This window comes from Lepidochelys kempii, chromosome 1 (assembly GCF_965140285.1).
Source record: "Lepidochelys kempii isolate rLepKem1 chromosome 1, rLepKem1.hap1, whole genome shotgun sequence".
NCBI lineage: Eukaryota > Metazoa > Chordata > Testudines > Cheloniidae > Lepidochelys > Lepidochelys kempii.
In genome coordinates, this window is record NC_136380.1 from 66,913,567 (window position 1) to 66,934,166 (window position 20,600).

Genomic DNA, 20,600 nt, shown 5'->3' on the forward strand with positions numbered 1-20,600 from the left:
CTTAAGCTATTGCACAGGGTACCCAGGCCCAGGGCTGGTTCCAGCTTTTTTGCCACCCCAAGCGGCAAAGGAAGAAAAGAAAAAAACAAGCCTGGTTGAGCTGCCGCTGAAGTGCCACCGAAGAGGAAGAGAGGGACTGCAGGGCCCTCTGCCGAAGACCCGGATGTGTTGCCCCGATGACAGAGTGCCGCCGCTTTCTATTGCCCGGCCCCAGCACCTGCTTCCTTCGCTGGTGCCTGGAGCCCGCCCTGCCCAGGCCCTGGGTTCAGGTGTGTAGGAATAGGCAGGTGCTATATGTCTGCTTACTTTCACCCTGGAGCAGGGGTATGGAATGGGTGGAGCCTGGCTCCAAACCTGTTTCCTCCCGCTTCACTCACTGGCTAGCACAGCTGAACAAGTGTGGGGAAAGCAGCAATTTCCTGCTAGTATATACCAGCAATAAATTACAGTCCCCTCACTGGGTACAAGCAGGAACCAGGGGAGGGATTGTGCTTCTGGATATGTCCCCAGGAGCCACTCATAGAGTGGGGCAGTTTACACACAACTCCTTGCTCAGGACTGCATCTAAAATCTGAATTTGGTCCAAGGTGAGCTAATGATCAAAGCTGGCTAAATCAACGGGACTTGCAGCTGCTCAGGATCAGGCCTTCTATTTGCAGGCAAGGCAGCTTTTGATAGTTCATACACGCACACACATTCAGCCACAGTTCCTCTTCTGAGCTCATCCCCCAGGCACCGAGCAGCTTCTGAGGCAGAAGGCTTCTTAGGAACAGAGGCCTAAGGTTTTACATTGACTGCAGTAACTACAGTGAAGATTGTGCCATTAAGCCATGCTGAATTTTTCAGAACACACCGCTGAACTCTGTTTAAGCATTCTTCATGTACTTCCTTTAACTGTAGCAGTGCCAAGCCTGAACTGGGAGCTCTGTCCTTCATTACACTCCTCACTTCGCTGCTTGCTCCCCTTCAGGAGTTAGCCTGCACCGAGGTTCCATTTCTTTCTCCAGATAACATAGGAGGTGGGCTTCTTTGTGACATTGCATCATCCATATTTTTCTTTACTGGAGCCTATCACAGTTTGATTTTATGCCAGAACGCAATTTGCAATGCTCAGCCTCTGGTGAAAATGAATTGCTTGTCCTTCTGCAGCTTCCAAAAAGCCTTCTCCCATAGTATTTTAAACTTGATTAGGATATATTAAATCCTCTCAGTTTAGTTTTAAGAGAAAAGGAGAAAAATATTAAAAGCAGTTGGAGTGGCAGGTGAAGGGTGGCTGAATTTCACAAATGGTTTCAATTTCAAAACAAGCATTTCAGTCTTTAAAAGGGAGGTGGATTCCGGTAGCAGTTCCCACTGTGGACATTCTGGTGTTCATTTTTAACTCTTAATTAAAACCCAAACAGATAATATTAAATCAAGAACGTTAAACATTTTAGGCCTGATTCTCATTTAGGCTAAGTCCCCTCTACACTGCTCCATCCATGTCCAAGTTTAATATAAATGAGCATCAGGCCTTTCCCACTTCAATTTTTGAACACAAAGACCAAAAGCTTAGTAGTAAAATGAGATGAATGAATATCTACTTAAAGATCCAAATATGTTTGGTGATTTTCAGTGCCCAACTTGAGACACCTTAGAGAAGCTTGATGTTCATAAAATGTTGAGCTCCCACTGTTTGAAAGGCTAGCATCATTAATGTGTCTCAAAAATGTGCCCAAAAGTTTGAGGCACCCAAAACCCATTCACCTCTTAAAATCTTGGTCTGGGGGTTCTGAGTCTAGAGGAGGGGTCAGCAAGAGGTAAAATCCTAAAATCTCTGCAAAGTAATATCTAATACAGTATCTAAATTTGAGTAATATTAACAATAATATAATTGATGGGCAAACAGACTGAAAGAGTTAGATTTTTTTTTTTGCAATACTCATTTATCAAAGTCTTGTAAAAGCAGCATGTCTAGTTACACTGCCTAGCATAAAACAATAATCGCCTCTTGCTTCAAGGCATGAGCTAATCACCAGCTGTGGTTGGTAAGAAATTTCCCCCATGGTATGGTACTTCTCAAAACACATTCATTGTGGAGTTAATAAACTTTCCCTTGAAACATCAGGAACTAGCCATTGTCAGAGACAGAGTGCTGGACTAAATGGACCATTGATCTTTTTCAGTAAAGCATTTCCTATGTCCCAAAAGAAATTTAAACTTTTAATATGAATGAGGTTTGGTGCGGTAAATGGGATCAGGAAAAATTCTGCCAATTACCATTTAAGATAATGGCATCCCTTCACATAGGACTGTGTCCAGCCATGCTGCTGCAGAATTGATTGGTGGGTGGGGATGGGAATGGGAATGTCATGAATCCATGTTGTGATAACACATCAGATATTCATACAGTCATCCTGGTAATGAGCTCAACTGAACACAGGCAGTATCAGGGGACAAAATGCAGGAACACAGAAGCCAACAGTGAAAAAAAAGCCTTAATCAGTGACTCCAAATCTTTAGGGCCTACCACTTTAATTCTGTTCTCTTTTCCTCTGGCTTTCTTCAGATTTTGTATCCATTTTCTTTCTTCTTGCCTCCTCTTTAGTTCTTCTATTCCCATCAACTTCCCCTTCTACGTGATTTCCCAGTAACACATGTTCGACTGTATGAATCAGCAGCAAATTGACTTGATTTTGCCAGCTTCCCTTACATGCAGGTGCAAAGAGCAGAGAAGCCTTGCATTATAACAGAGCAGATAAAAAAATTACCAGTAGCTTAGAGTTCTGCTTAGAATGCTTAGACTTCTGGGGTTTGTTCTATGGATGAAACTACCACATATGTTTCTACTTCAGTTTTATTTCAGGAGGTGAAGCTATGGTCCCAGAATACACTATACATTAATCCACGGTGTCATGCAGTTCTGCTCGCACACAAATGTATTTCAAAAGTTTGCTGACCAATACCACCACACCGTGTTTTCCTTTCTCTTGTCCTCATTTCTGAAACCCAAAGCATCCTCCCAGAGACTCATCTCTACTCATTTTTTTCCTGTCAGCCACTAATTTGTCTTTCTAATCTCTAGTGTTCCTTCTCAGACTGTCAATATTTCTCCTTGGACCATAATTTTCTAACTAAAGCTGTTTATTGAGGTATTACTTTTTTTCAGTAGAGTATCCCATCAATAGACCTGTGTGATAAAAATATAAGGAGTCATAGTGTCTCTGATTTTTGTTGACTCGGGGCTCCTGTGTTCTCTATGTTGATAACTCTTGAATTTTAAATTTGAGAGTTTTTATATAGTTAAAAGTATTTAGTATTCTTAAAGTTTAGGCTCCAGAAGTTTATTTTTTTAAAATTCAGACCACGAATCTTGTTGAAATACCTTAAAAAAATATCCAAATTCACTTAAATTATGCTTGTTGGTAGTAGTGGTGGTAGAGACTTTCTGAGACTTTATTTCTAATCACATCTACAGCAAATAATAATTTCTCCCACTAAAAGTGATATCTCATCCAAATCACTATCAGTCATTGATTTTCTTTATCCAGGTTTCAGAGTAGCAGCCATGTTAGTCTGTATCAGCAAAAAGAAAAGGAGGACTTGTGGCACCTTAGAGACTAACACATTTATTTGAGCATAAGCTTTTGTGAGCTACAGCTCACTTCATCAGATGCATGCAGTGGAAGATACAGTAGGGAGATTTTATATACACAGAGAACATGAAACAATGGGTGTTACCATATGTTTCATGTTCTCTGTGTATATAAAATCTCCCCACTGTGTTTTTCATTGTATGCATCTGATGAAGTGAGCTGTAGCTCACAAAAGCTTATGCTCAAATAAATTTGTTAGTCTCTAAGGTGCCACAAGTCCTCCTTTTCTTTATCCAGTGTGAAATTATCAGGTACCCTCTTTGACTCACTTAACGATTACAGTTTTACATTTTTTTTTTTTGTTTTGAACCTCAAAATACCCCATGTTCTGTGAAAAACAAGTGTGCTTTTCAAAACACATCAGTCAAAACTGATGGACTTCATAAGATCCTAGATGCAGATTTACTATAGGCATATTTTGATTCTGAATTTTAATAGACTTGAGATTGCCTCTGTCTCCAGTGCAGAGTTAAAACCAAATATCTGTCCTAGCTTATAATAATGAAGCAGCACAGTGTTGTGGAATCAGACAGAGAGCGAGAAGCCATGTCTATATTATCCTGCAGTTTGGACTGCAGGGGTGTCAATAGCAGTACGTACCAAAGTGCTGCATTATAACTCCTCCATGTGGATGCTGTGGGCATGAACTGAAAAGGTGCTAGTTTTCATGAAATGTCATCCTGTTTAAACAGGACTACGTTCCTACAGACTAGCAACCTTTTAGTTCTTGCCCACAGCGGCACACGGGGGAATTATAGCACAGCACTTTGGTATACACTGCCATTCACACCCCCTGCCCCATAGTCCAAACTGTGGGGCAGTGTAGACAAGTCCTTTTACCTAGGGAGGTGGTGGAATCTCCTTCCTTGGAAGTTTTTAAGGTCAGGCTTGACAAAGCCCTGGCTGGGATGATTTAGTTGGGATTGGTCCTTCTCTGGGCAGGGGATTGGACTAGATGGCCTCCAGAGGTCCCTTCCAACTCTGTTATTCTATGATTCTATGAAGTCCAGAGAGATAGGAGGGAGAGGAGGAAGGGAGAGACTGGAAATGTTCAGATAAGGCCCGATCGAAAGTCCATTGAAGTGCATGGAAAGACTCCCATTAACATCAATGGACTATGGATCAGGTCCATATTGCATTATGTACTTTGGTATCTATAAAAGATATTAAAGTAATACTGGATTAAAATCAATTTCTTGATGTAGAAAATAAGGCAAGAATACTTGGTATCTTGGTAACCTAGCAGTATTGTTTTTTTTCTACTGTGGTGCTGTATTATTTATGTATTATTTATGTATTATAACACTGCTCTGCATTGAAAGTGCATGATCAGGCAGCAGATGGGCACCAACTGAAGACATTCACATAGCAGCCAAGCAGGATTAGAGGCATGGTCATGAGAAGACAGGGTCATTGAATGCCCAGCAGTGGCAGAAGAATAGTGTTGTTGGTTGCATTAAATCTTATTGAAACTGGTAGGTGTAACTGACAGGTGCAGCCCTTCATTTGGGATAATTGAAGCAGTTAAGTTCCTTGATGGAACTAGATAGCTGAGACAGTAGTAGCCTCTGCCCAAAGCAAAGCCACCTGCAAGACACATGTGAGCAGAGGGGTTTTACTGGGTATTGTTTTGTGAAGGTTTGCATATCTGTAAAAGAAACGAAGAAAAAAGACCAGAGAAAGCAGAGAGAGAAGGTAGCAAAGAGGCACCAGATACAGCAACAAAAGTACTGGTAGAATGGCCCTAAGAAAAACCTAAGACAAAGAGCTTGTGGGCCAGGTGCTGGCTAGAAAGGGGCTTAGAGATGTGAGGAAAGAAAAAGTCTCCTATAGTTTAATTCCTCCTGTGTTCAGGAAAACTGGACTTTGTACATTTTGTGTAATTAAACAGTATTGGATCAAAGAACCTGGATCGTTCATCAATTTTTCCTCCTAATCAGAACCTGCAGGACCCCCCCAAACTAGCTAACAGTTCATCCCTAGAACATCCCTGGCAAGTGTTTGTCCAACCTGTCCTTAAAAACCCCAAGTGATAGGGATTCCACAACCTCCCTTGGGAGTCTATTCCAGATCTTAACTACCCTTATAGTTAGAAAGTTTTTTACTAATATCTAACCTAAATTTCCCTTACTAAAGATTAACCCCATTCCTTCTTGTCCTACCTTCAATGGAGAATAATTGAGCACAATACTCTTTATAACAGCCCTTAATATATCTGAAGACTGTTAACAGGTCCCCCCTCAGTCTTCGTTTCTCAAGACTAAAACCCCCCAGTTTTTAACCTTTCCTCATAGGTCAGGGTTTCAAAACCTTTTTTAATAATTTGTATTGCTCTTCTTTGGAGTCTCTCAATTTGTCCACACCTTTCCTAAAGTGTGGCACCCAGAATTAAATATAGTACTTTAGTTGAGGCATTTCTAATGCCAAGTAGAGTGGGACAATTATCTCCCATATCTTACAAACAACATTTCTGTTAATACACCAGAGAATATTAGCCTTTTTTTGCAACTGCATCACAATGTTGACTTGTATTCAATTTGTGATCCACAATAACCCTAAGATTCTTTTCAGCAGTACTATTACCTTGCCAGTTATTCCCCATTTTGTAGTTGTGCATTTGATTTATTCCTTCCTAACTGAAGTACTTTGCACTTGTCTTTGCTGAATTTCCTCTTGTTGATTTCAGAACAATTCTCCAGTTTTTCAAGGTGGTTTTGAATTCTTATCCTATTCTCCAATGTGCTTGCATGATGTATCATGTCTACTGCTTCTTCCCTATCCACTTGGCTTTGGCCGGTAACCCTGTAAAAAATGGAAATTAGTTTGGTTTGGCATGATTTGTTCTTTACAAAGCTGTGCTGGCTATTCCTTTTAACTGTATTATCCTTTAAGTGCTTACAAATTGATTGTTTAATATTTTGTACCAGTATCTTTCTATCTGTATTTTACAGTGTCTAAATTAAGCACTTTAATTCCCTACATAAGAATGGCCATACTGGTCAGAGCAAAGGTCCATCTAGCCCAGTATTCTGTCTTCCAATAGTGGCCAATGCCAGGTGCCCTACAGGGAATGAACATAACAGGTAGTCATCAAGTGATCCATCCCCTGTCACCCATTCCCAGGTTCTGGCAAACAGACGCTAGGGACACCATCCGTGACCATCATGGCTAATAGTCACTGATGGCCCTATCCTCCATGAACTTATCTAGTTCTTTTTTGAACTCTCTTATAGTGCCAGAGCATGTTCTGAAGGCCGAGACTGAGTTCCACAGATGGACTGTGTGTTGTGTGTGAAGAAATACTTCCTTTTGTTTGTTTTAAAGCTGCTGCCTATTAATTTCATTTGGTGACCCCTAGTTCTTGTGTTATGAGAAGAAGTAAATAACACTTCCTTATTCACTTCCTCCACACCAGTCATGATTCTATAGACAACTATCATATCCCCCCTTAATCATCTCTTTTCCAAGCTGGAAAGTCCCAGTATTATGAATCGCTCCTCATATGGAAGCCATTCCATACCCCAGTCATTTTTGTTGCCCTTTTCTGTACTTTTTCCAATCCCAATATATCTTTTTTGAGATGGGGCAACCACATCTGCACGCAGTATTCAAGATATGGGTGTACCATGGATTTATATGGAGGCAATATGATATTTCCTGTCTTATTATCTATCCCTTTCTTAATGATTCCAAACATTCTGTTTGCTTTTTTGAGTGTCGCTGCACATTGAGTGGATGTTTTCAAAGAACTATCTACACTGATTACAAGCTCTCTTTCTTGAGTGGTAACAGCTAATTTAGACCCCATCATTTTATATGTATAGTTGAGATTATGTTTTCCAATGTGCATTACTTTGCATTTATCAACATTGAATTTCATTTGCCATTTTGTTGCCCAGTCACCCAGTTTTGTGAGATTCTTTTGTAGCTCTTTGCAGTCTTCTTGGGACTTAACTATCTTGAGTAATATTGTATCATCTGGAAATTTTGCCACCTCACTGTTTACCCCCTTTTCCAGATCATTTATGAATATGTTGAATAGGACTGGTCCCAGTACAGACCTCTGGAGGACACCACTATTTACCTCTCTCCAGTCTGCAAACTGACCATTTATACCTACTCTTTGTTTCCTATCTTGTAACCCATTACCAATCCATGAGAGGACCTTCCCTCTTTTCCTGTGACAGCTTACTTTGCTTAAAAGCCTTTTGTGAGGGACTTTGTCAAAGGCTTTCTGAAAATCTAAATATGCTATATTCACTGGCTCCCCCTTGTCCACATGCTTGTTAACGCCCCTCAAAAAATTCTAGTAGACTGGTGATGCATGATTTCCCTTTACAAAGACTATGTTCATTCTTTCCCAACAAATTATATTCATTTATGTGTCTGACAATTTTGTTCTTTAGTATAGTTTCAACCAGTTTGCCTGGTACTAAAGTCAGGCTTAGTAGCCTGTAGTTGCTGGGATCACCTCTGGAACCTTTTTAAAAATTGGAGTCACATTAGCTATCCTCCAGTCATTTGGTACAGAAACTGATTTAAATGATAGGTTACAAAATACTGTAGCTCACGAAAGCTTATGCTCAAATAAATTGGTTAGTCGCTATGGTGCCACAAGTACTCCTTTTCTTTTTGCGAATACAGACTAACACGGCTGTTACTCTGAAAAATACAATTAGTAGTTCTGCAATTTCACACTTCAGAACTATTGGGTGAATGCCATCTTGTCCTTTTCACCCATCTGGTCCTGGTGACTTATTACTGTTTAGTTATCAATTTGTTCCAAAACCTCTTCTAATGACACCTCAGTCTGTGACAGTTCCTCAGATTTGTCACCCTGGGTCCTTTTTGTTCCCCTTTTTAAAGACAGGTACTGTTTCCCTTCCTCCAGTCCCCTCAGACCTCACCCATCCTCCTGGAGTTCTCAAAAATGGTTCCAAGATTGCTTCAGCTAGTTCCTTAAGTACTCTAGGATTAATATCATCATTCCCTGCTGACTTGAATACTTCTAACTTACCTAAATGTTCTTTAAACTGTTCTTTACCTATTTTGGTTTGCATTCCTTCCTCCTTGTTGTTAATATTAATTTTGTTGAGTATCTGGTTACCATTAACCATTTTATTGAAGACTGAAGCAAAATAGGCATTAAACATCTCGGCCTTCTCGGGGTCATCTCCTTCCCCACTAAGTAGAAGATCTACACTTTCCTTTGTCTTTCTTTTGCTCTTGCTCCTAATGTATTTAAAAAAAACCCCTCTTTTTATTGCCTTTTATGTCCCTTGCTAGGTGTAAATCATTTTGTGCCTTAGCCTTTCTGATTTTGTCCCTACATGCTTGTGCTATACTTTTGTACTCCTCCTTAGCAATTTGCCCATGTTTCCACTTTTTGTGGGATTTTATGGTCATTAAATAACCCCTAATGCAGCCATATTGGCCTCTTCCTGTTCTTCCTATGTGTCCTTGGCATTGTGATAGTTTGCAATTGTGAAATCCATTTTCCTTATTCTGCTGGTCTCACTCCTTCCTTTCCTAGTAATCATGAAATCTGTCATTTCATGATCACTTTTACCGAAATTCACTTCCACCTTCAGATTTGCTACAAATTGCTCCTAGGAGGTCAGAATCAAGTCTACAGTGGCTGTTTCCCTCGTTACTTTCTCCATTTTCTGAAATAAAGAGTTGTCTCCAATACATTCCAAGAACTTACTGCAAATGTCTAGGTAGTTAAAGTCCCCCATTACAACAAGGTCTTGTATTCTGGATATTTAAGTCATTTATTCTAGAAATGCCTCATCCACCTCCTATTCTGGATTTGGTAGTCTATAGTAGACCCTGACATCACCCCTATTTTTTACCCCTCTTATATTTGCCCAGAGACTTTCAACTGGTCTGCCTCCCACCTCCTTCTGGACCTCGGAACAAGTATATATGTTCGTTATGTATACTGCAATGTATCCTCCCTTTTTACCCTGCTTGTCTTTTATGAACAAGGTATTTATGATGGCATTGCAGCATCTGGTAATATAGTGCTGAACAGGGCAAAATGTGATAGCTGGTCTGGACATAGGAGTGAGATGGAACTAATCTCTGTTCTTAAAAAGTGGAAAAGAGGGTCTCATAATCAGGGGAAAGTCTTTTAGCTGGTGAAAATAGAAAACATCAAAATCATGCATTAAATCAGCTACTGATCTCAGCTGGGAGGAGGGACATCAAAATAATGTTACTCTTTGTGTAAGCAGAGACAGGCTGAGCTCTCTGCTGACATCTGTTGGTGAGCTGTGGAAAAGGACTTCAGGGGCTGATCTCGTTTGCATGGGCACACCCACCCTGCCTAGCATGATGGGACCACTTGCCCAAATGGTGACTTTGGCTGCTGTGGGATCCCCAGTCTCTTTGTTATTGTGGCAAGAGTAATGTGAAGGAGCATGTGAATCAACTGTACTTGGTATTTTATGACTGAGGGACTCCCCCTCAACTAAGCAGCACTTGCTAGGCAAGGGACATGGGTTTCCAAGCCCAGTAAATTCAGAGAGGTTGGGGACAGGTATTTGCACCTGGTAACCTTCCCCCCTCCCCCCTGTGAGGGCCCTAAACACCACTTTGACCCTTTCTTCTCTCCACTTTGTAATAACAGAACTAATTTAGACTCAAGTAAGAGTCTTGTTAAATGCTGTAGAGCTGACATCACTGATACCTACGTCTAAGCCTTAGACCTACTTTGGGCTAGTGGTTCTGATGCAAGAAGACTATCCAGGTGCACCAGCAGTGAGACTCCCCTACTAATAGCTGAGAGCTGTGTTAAGTGGATGGGGAGACTGAAGACATATTGGTGAGAGGCTGGGGGAGAGGCATAGCTAGCGGAGAGGTGCAGCCAGCTGGGTGGCTGGTGGAGTGGCTGGTGAAATGGCTGGGGAGTGGGGCTCAGTGAGGTGGGGATCCTGGTGCAGGTGTTTGGGTCTCGGTAGGGTTGGGATCCGGGTGCAGGTGGCTCGTTGGGGGTGCTCCAGGTGCAGGGGGAATGGGGCTTGTCAGGGGGGTTCTGGGTGCGGGCGTGATGCTTGGCAGGAGGGTCTTGGTATGAGGGGGACTGGATGCACAGGAGTTGAGTGGCTGGGGAGCAGCTTCCCATACAGTGATCCCTCCCCCTGTAGCTGAGGAGCAACGGGTGCAGGAAGTGCAGGGTGGTGGGTAGTTTGCAGAGCTTTCTACAGCTGGGGGCGAAATCTGGGGGTGGGTCTGACACAGCCCTGGATGCCGTGCAGAGGAAGAGGAAGTCCTGTCCTCCCCAGCCCAGTCAGGACTAGCAGCTGAGCCCGGCGCAGGTAGGAGACACCAGCCGGGTCCTTCCCAGTCCTGCCTCCTGCCACACAGTGATTTACCTCTCTTCTGGCTTCCCTGGGCACCTGAAACATATTGCTAGGGATGAGTGCATGACCTCTCTTATGGTTTCCCTTTACTTCCCCATCAGAAAGTCATTTTTCTGTGGGGAAGCAAAGAAATCTGCAAGGGACAGATTTCACACTTTACAGCGCTGCAACTTGCTGTGCTCAGGAGGGGTGTTTTTTCACCCACCGAGCGAGAAAGTTGCAGCATTGTTAATTGCCAGTGTAGACAAGGCCTTAGGTCTCCCACATTCTTGATGTCTGATTTGTGTCCATTTATTCTCTTATGTAGAGACTGTCCGGTTTGGCCAATGTACATGGCAGAGGAGCATTACTGGCACATGGTGGCATAAATCATAGAATCATAGAATCATAGAATATCAGGGTTGGAAGGGACCCCAGAAGGTCATCTAGTCCAACCCCCTGCTCAAAGCAGGACCAATTCCCAGTTAAATCATCCCAGCCAGGGCTTTGTCAAGCCTGACCTTAAAAACCTCTAAGGAAGGAGATTCTACCACCTCCCTAGGTAACGCATTCCAGTGTTTCACCACCCTCTTAGTGAAAAAGTTTTTCCTAATATCCAATCTAAACCTCCCCCACTTAAATCAGACGTCAAGAATTATAACATTCAAAACCAGTCGGAGAACACTTCAATCTCTCTGCTCACTCGATTACAGACCTAAAAGTTGCAATATTACAAAAAAAACCTTCAAAAACAGACTCCAACGAGAGACTGCTGAATTGGAATTAGTTTGCAAACTGGACACCATTAAATTAGGCTTGCATAAAGACTGGGAGTGGATGTGTCATTGCACAAAGTAAAACTATTTCCCCACGTTTATTTTTCCCCCTTACTGTTCCTCATACATTCTTGTCAACTGCTAGAAATGGCCCAACTTGATTATCACTACAAAAGGTTTTTTTTTCTCCTGATGGTAATAGCTCACCTTACCTGATCACTCTCATTACAGTGTGTTTGGTAACACCCATTGTTTCATGTTGTCTGTGTATATAAAATCCCCCTACTGTATTTTCCACTGCATGCATCTGATGAAGTGAGCTGTAGCTCACAAAAGCTTATGCTCAAATAAATTTGTTAGTCTCTAAAGTGCCACAAGTCCTCCTTTTCTTTTTGAGAAATCAAAAAGAAGGTCAACACTGGCACATTAATACATCAGAGTGTCAGAGTGATAACAAGACTTTTAATCAGCCCCCAGTTGTTTCCTGACATCAGGAGATCTGAACCAGCTATTTAGCAGGTTAGAAGGTAATCATGTACAGCTAATTGCTGCTCCTGGAATACCACTCTTTGTAATATATGGAATTTTACTTTGTGACTAATCTCTGTTTTAGATGTTCAAGGTCTGAGTTGTAGAAGAGCTGTTTTTCAGTGGAACATACATATGCTTCACTAGGCAACAGAATTTGACGAAAACTGATAGAGAATAAAGGCCTCAAAAGAAAAATATATCAGTAGAGAACCACCAAATAATCCAACACTGAGATATAGTAAAAGTCCCAAATGTTCAAAATGTGTATTCCAATTACATATTGCCTGCAGGTGCTCAACAAGAGATGAGAGCAATAAACACTTCAAATCATTGAAACATCTAACTAATCCTATGTCACGCCAGCAAATACTGCAGTTCAAAGAAAAGGCATCACATCTCAAAACTGTACTTGTATTTTAAGTGGTTTAATGTGATTGATAGGTGAATAAAAAGAATTAAACCCACCAGACATTTCAGCCACTTGCTGAGTGGGTCAGGCAAGGAAAAGTTCAAAGGTGATTTCTTCATTTTTCTCCTACTTGCAATAATTTAACATGTGAGTACATTTTCTACACCATTATACTTCAAGACAAAATTACTCATGATAATTAAATCCAAAGCTGACTGTGAAGAATTACAAAGGGATCTCGCAAAACTGGGAGACTGGGCAAAAGAATGTCAGATGAAAATTCAGTATTGATAAATGCAAAGTAATGCACATTGGATAGTTAAGAATCAACTATACATATAAAATGATGGGGTCTAAATTAGCTGTTACCACTCAAGAAAGAGATTGTGGAGTCATTGTGGATAGTTCTCTGAAATCATAGACTCAATGTGCAGCGGCAGTCAAAAAATCTAACAGAATGTTGAAAATCATTAAGAAAGGGATCAATAATAAGACAGAAAATATCATAGTGCCACAATATAAATGCATGGTATGCCCACACCTTGAATACTGCGTGCAGTTTTGGTTGCCTAGCTTAACAAATATTGGAGTTGGAAAAGGTACAAAGAAGAGCAACTACAATGATTAGGAGTATGGAAGAGCTTTCATAGCAGGAGAGATTAAAAAGACTGGGACTGTTAGGCTTAGACAAGACCCGCCAGTCACCTTTTCATTCCAGGAGGTCATAGTTTTCAGTTAAATTTAAAGAGAAAAAAGTCAAGACCTCAGCAAAAATAAAATCTCCTGTGTGTGTGTGACTGTTCTTGTGAGCACTTTAGTGATTTGCCTCCTGCTAGTGGGCTTGGAAGGCAAAGCAAGGTGGTGATGATGACAACAACAACAAAACATACTAAAAGCAAATGCACAAGTTTTTGTTTTTTGTTTTTTTTAAAAGTGGTGTTGAAAAGAGCTGTGCAAAATAAATAAATAAAATGTTTCAGACTTAAGGGGAAACCAGGAAAAAAATGCCGACTTTTCTGCTGTTTGTCTGATAAGATGAAAAATACAGCCTTTTGCTGGTGTCATGTCCTGGGTGCTTAAGAGAAAAAAAAACAAACAAACATTTGCTTTGAAAAACACAAAGTGTGTACATCATTAAAGAGGGTGGCACTGAAAGACTAAACTTACTTTTTTTTTTCATACCACCATTTATGGCCTGAATCAAAACTCACTGGCTTTCCCACTCAACAGAAGAGCTTGGCAAGGAAGGAATCTTGGCTAGCCCAGAGAAAACTGAAATATTGATAAAGAAAATGAGAGAGAGAGAGAGAGAGAGAGAGAGAGAGAGAGAGAGAGAGATTTAGCCATTTTATCATTAGATCTAGTTAGATCTGATTAGAAAGTAGGATGTTTTCCACAGAAAACATTGATTTTTCAGCAAAATACTGAAAACTGAAATATTTCCTCTGAAAACTTTTTGGTTTTACAGTATTCTTTTTGGATGGAAGATTAAATTTTCAGCAGAAAATAGGCACTTTCACACACAAAAATTGTTTGATCAAACCTAATTTTCCATCAACGGTTTTGACATAACATTTTCGACCAAACCTAAATCTTGTAAATAGGTTACATTTTTCATGAACTCCATCTCTTTTCACATAGTGCTGAGCAGATCACAATTTACTTGACAGTGTTAGCAGTATGCTATTTTGCATATTTTTACTTTATTGTATTTGAAATTTGAGCTGTGTTGTGATGTCAGAATTGTAAGTCACGAGAACTGTTCCCCTCCTCGCCCCTCATATCTCACAGGATAAGTGGGGAAGAGCTTCTGCCTTGATCGCCTTTGTCTGTGAATTTAACATTTTATATATATATTTATATATATAAATACTTACTGATTCTTAAGTTCACTTTCCATTAGCGTTTGTGCCAATGAAACTTGACCAGTCAAATGATCATGGAAAGCAAAAGGAGATCATGGCCAAAGCAAGTTCAATTTAAAAATTCACACAAATATTTGCATGCATTTTTTGCTTTATTCACCCTGTTTTACTGTCTATACTGTGGTATGTAGATGCCTTATTTTGTATTCTTTAATTGTAAATAAAATGAGCACATAATTGCTCTTATGAATCTCTTTGGAGGGAAGGGAGCATTAGAGGAAAAGAATAGGAAATCAATCTGTGTTAGGTGCCTAGGCACTTCTGAACATCCCAAAAGGCATCTCTCTGTGTCTTTAGGTGCCTAGACATATTTAAACATCTAGCCCTCAGAGACTGTGTACATGGTAACAAAAAAGATCAAAAAGGGAAAACAAAGGGGGCAAATATGAGGATGGGAACACAGCCCAGAAGCCCAAAGGGTTTTTTTTTTTTTTCCAACTGGAAGGATGCAAAGTAAAAAACAAAACACATGACAGAAGGAAAATAATCATTCAAGCTTTGATCCTCATGGGGGTCCACTAGCTCGGTCCCCTGTGCCCAAGGAGAAAGCCCCTGAATGGGACCCTGCATGGGTGTAGTGTTCTGAGCTGGCAGATCCCAATTCAGGATCAAGGGCTTTGGGCCCCAATGCTGTAAGCTCTTTACTGCAGGCAGACTCCTATGCTCTCACAGAGCCTCAGTTAAACCAAGTGGGCTCCACATAGGTACAGTGGGGCTTCAGATGAGCATCAGGGTCTGTCTGTACTGAGCAAGTTGCAGGGTTAGGGACCTATATTGTAAACTGCTTGGGGAATAGACCTAGTTTGTATTTTGCCTTTAGTACCCATTCTGAGGACTGCATCTCAGGGGTGAAATCCTGGCCCTAGTAAACTCAATGGCAAAACTCCAGATTTCACCTCACATTTCCCAGCTAGAGCAGGCTCAGAGTCTTAGTTATGTTTATAATGAAATACACTTGGCACAGGAAACAAAATTTTCATTTATCCTTCCAGAAGAAAAATAAATTGTTGGAACTGCATCACTCTGCATTCTTGTTACCACAGTGAGTTGCATTTTCTTGGAATTGGTCCACAAATGAGACTGCAATTTAGTTTTTGATTGAATGTTTTTCACATTGAATTTCACTTTCAATTTTCTCTGGCTTTTTTAAACCAACAGAATGACTTCCGTTTACTAACTCTTTGAATAGCAAAGAATACACAGCAGCAGCTACGGTATTTGTAGACTTAAGGATGATAGTGTTGTTTAGTCCTTGTCGGGTTGGTCTGACTTGCCCTTGGATGTGAAAAACAATGTATTATGCTGAAGAAATTATGCTTGATTCACTCCTTCTGGGATAGAGGGTTGAAGATTTCACCATCTAGCAGCTGCAGAAGAGAAGTGATTCAGCCCAAGAGAGGGCTGATGAAGGTACAATTATCTTTCTCCACCAGGATTTCTGTCAGGAAAGAATAGCTATAATTTATGGCAAGGTATCTATAGAAGCTATTACAGGCTGGTCCTGTCCCTGTAGATTATATTGAAGATTGTGTTTAAAATTACAAGCCATCACTTTAAATTCTAACTGGTTTTCTGGTCTTCCTTGCAGTCTAGGGGGAACTGAGGAACAGTCTATCATCTGGGTCCTCGACAGACAGTCTGCAAAAATGCCAGTCTGGAGCAAGGTGGGTTACATTGTGCATGTCTGCCTTAGGTAGGATCCTGCTACGTCACTCTCTGTATTTGGTTGTTTTGTGTTTAGATTTAGATTCTAAAAATGAAAGTGGTTATATTGCAACCTTTCTGGAAGGGTATTTATGTTTTGCTTGTAACTCTCTCTGTGCATGCCGTGAATGTAAGTCCCCCTCTTGACAGTCACCGGTCCATTGTAAATAGACCCACATCACTGGGCTCCACATGTTTCTAAGCCCATTGGGTCTGTATAGAATCTAGTCAGTGTTTCTAGGTCTGAGTTTCTAGGGTGTACTCCAGACTCAGATCTCTTGTCTGAGTCCTTCCTTGACACAGGACTTCTTAGTCCAGCCACCCTAGCGTCCAAGAGCAGTGTCTCAGATCTCCTGAGCCCCCAGGTGCTTACCTATGCTCCCTCAGAGCATTCAGGCAACCAGTTTAGCCCCTTTGGGGACAATGTGACAGAAAAGCAAGGTGCACAGGCTTAATGAAGGAATTTCTTCACCCAATCACTTTATGCTTTAAAAAGCCTCAAGAGTTATAAATCTTTGCAAAAGAAATCCTGAAATGTATCCTCTCCAGTCTGATCTGACCCCTTCTGTGAGTCTGAGGTCGGGTCAGTCTTTCAGATTAGGCAGAGTCCTTCCTGCTTTCTCTGTCTCCAGCCCATCTTCTTGCATGTTGCAATGGATAATCCCCCTTCACATCCTTCCTTAAATGGAGTAATCCTTTGGCCATGTGATAGGGCTGAGAAGCTGAAGATTCACATGCCCCTGTGTAGGGAATCTATTGTTCCATGGGTTGGGCCAGCAGTTGACAGACAATTCAAGCTGATGGCCCTAGATTGTTTTTTCATGGCTTTTGAATCATAGTCAGTCAATGAGGTGTCAAGCACCCTTTCTCCACAGACTACCTATCTGGAGTACATCAAAATAACCTTGCTCTGGGAAATATTAGAAATGTGTTCAAACCTTAATCAAAAATGGACATTACATTTGGAGCTGATTTAATAATTGATTTTTTTTGTTTGATGGGATGGGTAGGGTGTAAAACTGAACCAGATGTCCAAATATGTTTTATTATAATCAGTAAAGAGATTGAAATCCAGTCATTTTCCTGGTTAATGTTAGGGAGTGATTCAAGGAGTCGGTGGCATAATTTGGAATGCAGGAGTTATTCAAACAGATTTAAATCCAGTCTGGTCCCTTGCTGTATTATCAGGATAGGATTAAACACAACAATTGCGTAAATGTACCATGGCCAAAACTTTTGAACAAAGGTAATTAACACTAGGCTCCTAAATAACTGCTGGTTAAGCAGGAAGATTTTCAAAGTTCCTAAGCAAATGAAGAGCACAATTCTCTTTTAATGTTAACAGGACACAGATTCCTAAATCCCTTAGTTGCTTTTGAAAATCTTTGAATTCAGTTTGCAGAATCCATTCACAGGAACAGGCATAGAAGACCTGCTGCAGATTGTAGTTTGGGTTTTGCATAACCTCTAGCTTCCAAAAAGAACACCAACTCTCCTTCCCCATAGAAGTTCCCCCGGTCATGCTCTCCTCTGGTCTCCAGCTCACCTGATTTCTACTGAGTCCTGGGTTTTATGCAAATTGTTCACTGGGCTCTAGCCTTCACCTGCCCATTGTCGGTTGATGACGGCACTCTAGTCTGCTGTAATAACAGGGAGTGTCTCCTTTGATATAAACTAATAATAAATTACTTCATTTCCTTTTTCTTGATTAATTCTGCATCCCCTATGTGCATATTTACTTGGATAGATCAGAAAACCATTCCTCAGAAAATGAACAAATTTACACAGCACTTATGTTAAGCAGACAGTGGTGAAATTGGCAAACTGATTGTCAGAGTCTTATTGTTTGTGGGCACATTGTGTATCCGCCTTTGTGTTTCAATATTCTGCTTCAGTCTTTAGAAAATGTAAGTCCTAGTGCAAGTTAGAAATCGTTTGTGAGAGTCTTTTTGCCTGTCTGTGTTATCAAGGCTAATGCAGTTAGATGATGCCCCTGAATTTGTCTCAGAGTGCCAAGTACTGGCATGTCCTGATATACCTCTCAAATATATTTCATAAAATACAATCAGAATTTAAATGGCCAGTAGGAAAGTTATACATTACAGGATCAGAAGGATTTTCTTGTTTTATCAAAAAGAAGTCTAATAAGCAACAAAGAATTCAAGAGGAAGTGTTATGAAGTCACTTAGATACACATACTGGGTGATAAAGATTAACAGGAAGGGAAGAAAGAAGGAAGGTGCCTAAGATTCCAGTGAACATGCCAGGTGCTCAAGAAGACTGCAGTGGTTGATAGAACCAAATGCAGCAGTGAAGTCTCAAAGGATGAACACAGAGGGTGAGCGTCAGATGACAGAAGATTATTGACCAGCAGCATGGGATGAATACTGGATAAAATTATCAACTGCCTGTACATTTGTTGAATGAATAATTCAAAAATATTGTGAATGCAGGATTTGCTTTTGTGAGTGGGCCTTATATAGGGCATTCAAGGGAAAAGGGACGCTCCTTGCCCATTGTCCCCTTACATATCCTTAGAAGGATCCATTCAGTCTGGCCCTAAACAAGTCTGCAAAGTGCCATTTAGATATAGACATTTTCACTACTGCTGTGATAGCTACCATCTTGGCTGACACATTGTGGATTAAACTGGGGTCCTCTTGGGCTGAAAACATGTGATCATGAGCTAATTCAGTGATCATGAGCTAATTCAGTTTAAACTAAACAGAAGGATAAACAAAAATAGATCTGTAATTCGGGTCTTTGAGTTCAAAAGAGAAAACTTTTAAAAAAGTTAAGGGAAGTAGTCATAGGCGCTGGCTTCTTCCTTGCCCCAGGGGTGCGAAAACACCTTTTCGTCCCAGGCCCTGCTCCCACTCCACCCCTTCTCCCAAGCCCTTACCCCTACCCCACTCCTTCCCCAACCCCCCACCCCTGCCCCACTTCTTCCTGCCCAGTTCTGCCCCATCCCCCAAGCTCTCCCTGCATGCCACCGAAGAGCTGATTGTGATGGGCAGGAGGCACTGGGATGGAGGGGAAGAAGTTGATCAGCAGAGCCGCCGGTGGGTGGGAGGTGCTGGGGCAGTGAGGTGGAGATGGCTGCTGGGGCGTGCTAAGCACCCACTAATTTTTTTCTGTGCTCCAGGAGTCAGCACCTAGGGAAGTAGTTAAGGAAGTGGATTGGACTGAAGAACTCAAGGATCTGAATGTGGAGGAGGCTTGGAACTACTTTAAGTCAAAGTTGCAGAAGCTACCTGAAGCCTGTATCCCAAACCAAGGGGAAAAAAATCATTAGGAAATATTGCAGACCAAACTGGATGAACAAGCATCTCAAACAGATTATTGAAAGAAACCAGAAAGCCTACAAGAAATGGAAGATGGGTGGGCTCAGCAAGGAAAGCAACTTCTTGGAGGTCAGAAAGTGCAGGGATAAAGTGAGAACTGCCAAAAGCCAAGCAGAGTTGGACCTTGCAAAGGGAATTAAAACCGATAGTAGAAGGTTTTATAGACATATAAATAAAAAGAAAACAAGGAAAGAAGACGAAGCAGTGGGACTGTTAGTCACTGAGGATGGAATGGAGAATAAAGATAGCCTAGGCATGGCCCAACACCTAAGTGAATATTTTGCCTCCATTTTTAATAAGGGTTATGAGGAGCTTAAGGTTCGTAGCAGGGTGCCTAATGGAAATGAAGATATGGAAATAGAAATTCCATATCCAATGTGGAAGTCAAACTCAAGCCATTTAAGGGAACCAAATTGGGGGTACCCAGATAATCTACAACCAAGAATATTAAAGGAACTGGCATGTGAAATTGCAAGCTCAAGAGCAAGGATTTTTAATAAATCCATAAACTCAGGAGTCATAGCCTATGACTGGAGAATTGTTAATATATTACCTATTTTTACAGAAATGGAAAAAAGTGTTCCAGGAAACTATAGGCCCACTAGTTTGACCTCAATTGTATGCAAGGTCTTGGAACAAATTTTGAAAGAGAAAGTAGTTAAGGACATAGAGGTATATGGTAACTGGGATAAAATACAACGTGGTTTTACAAAAGGTAGATCATACCAGGCCAACCTGACCTCTTTCTTTGAGAAGTTAACTGAATTTTTTAGACAAAGGAAATGCAGAAGATCTTCTCTACCTGATTTCAGTAAGGCTTTTATATAGTTCTGCAGGGGAAATTATTAGTTACATGGGAGATGATGGTGATTAATATAAGAACTGAAATATAAGATTAATATAAGAACTGAAAGGTGGGTAAGGAAATGA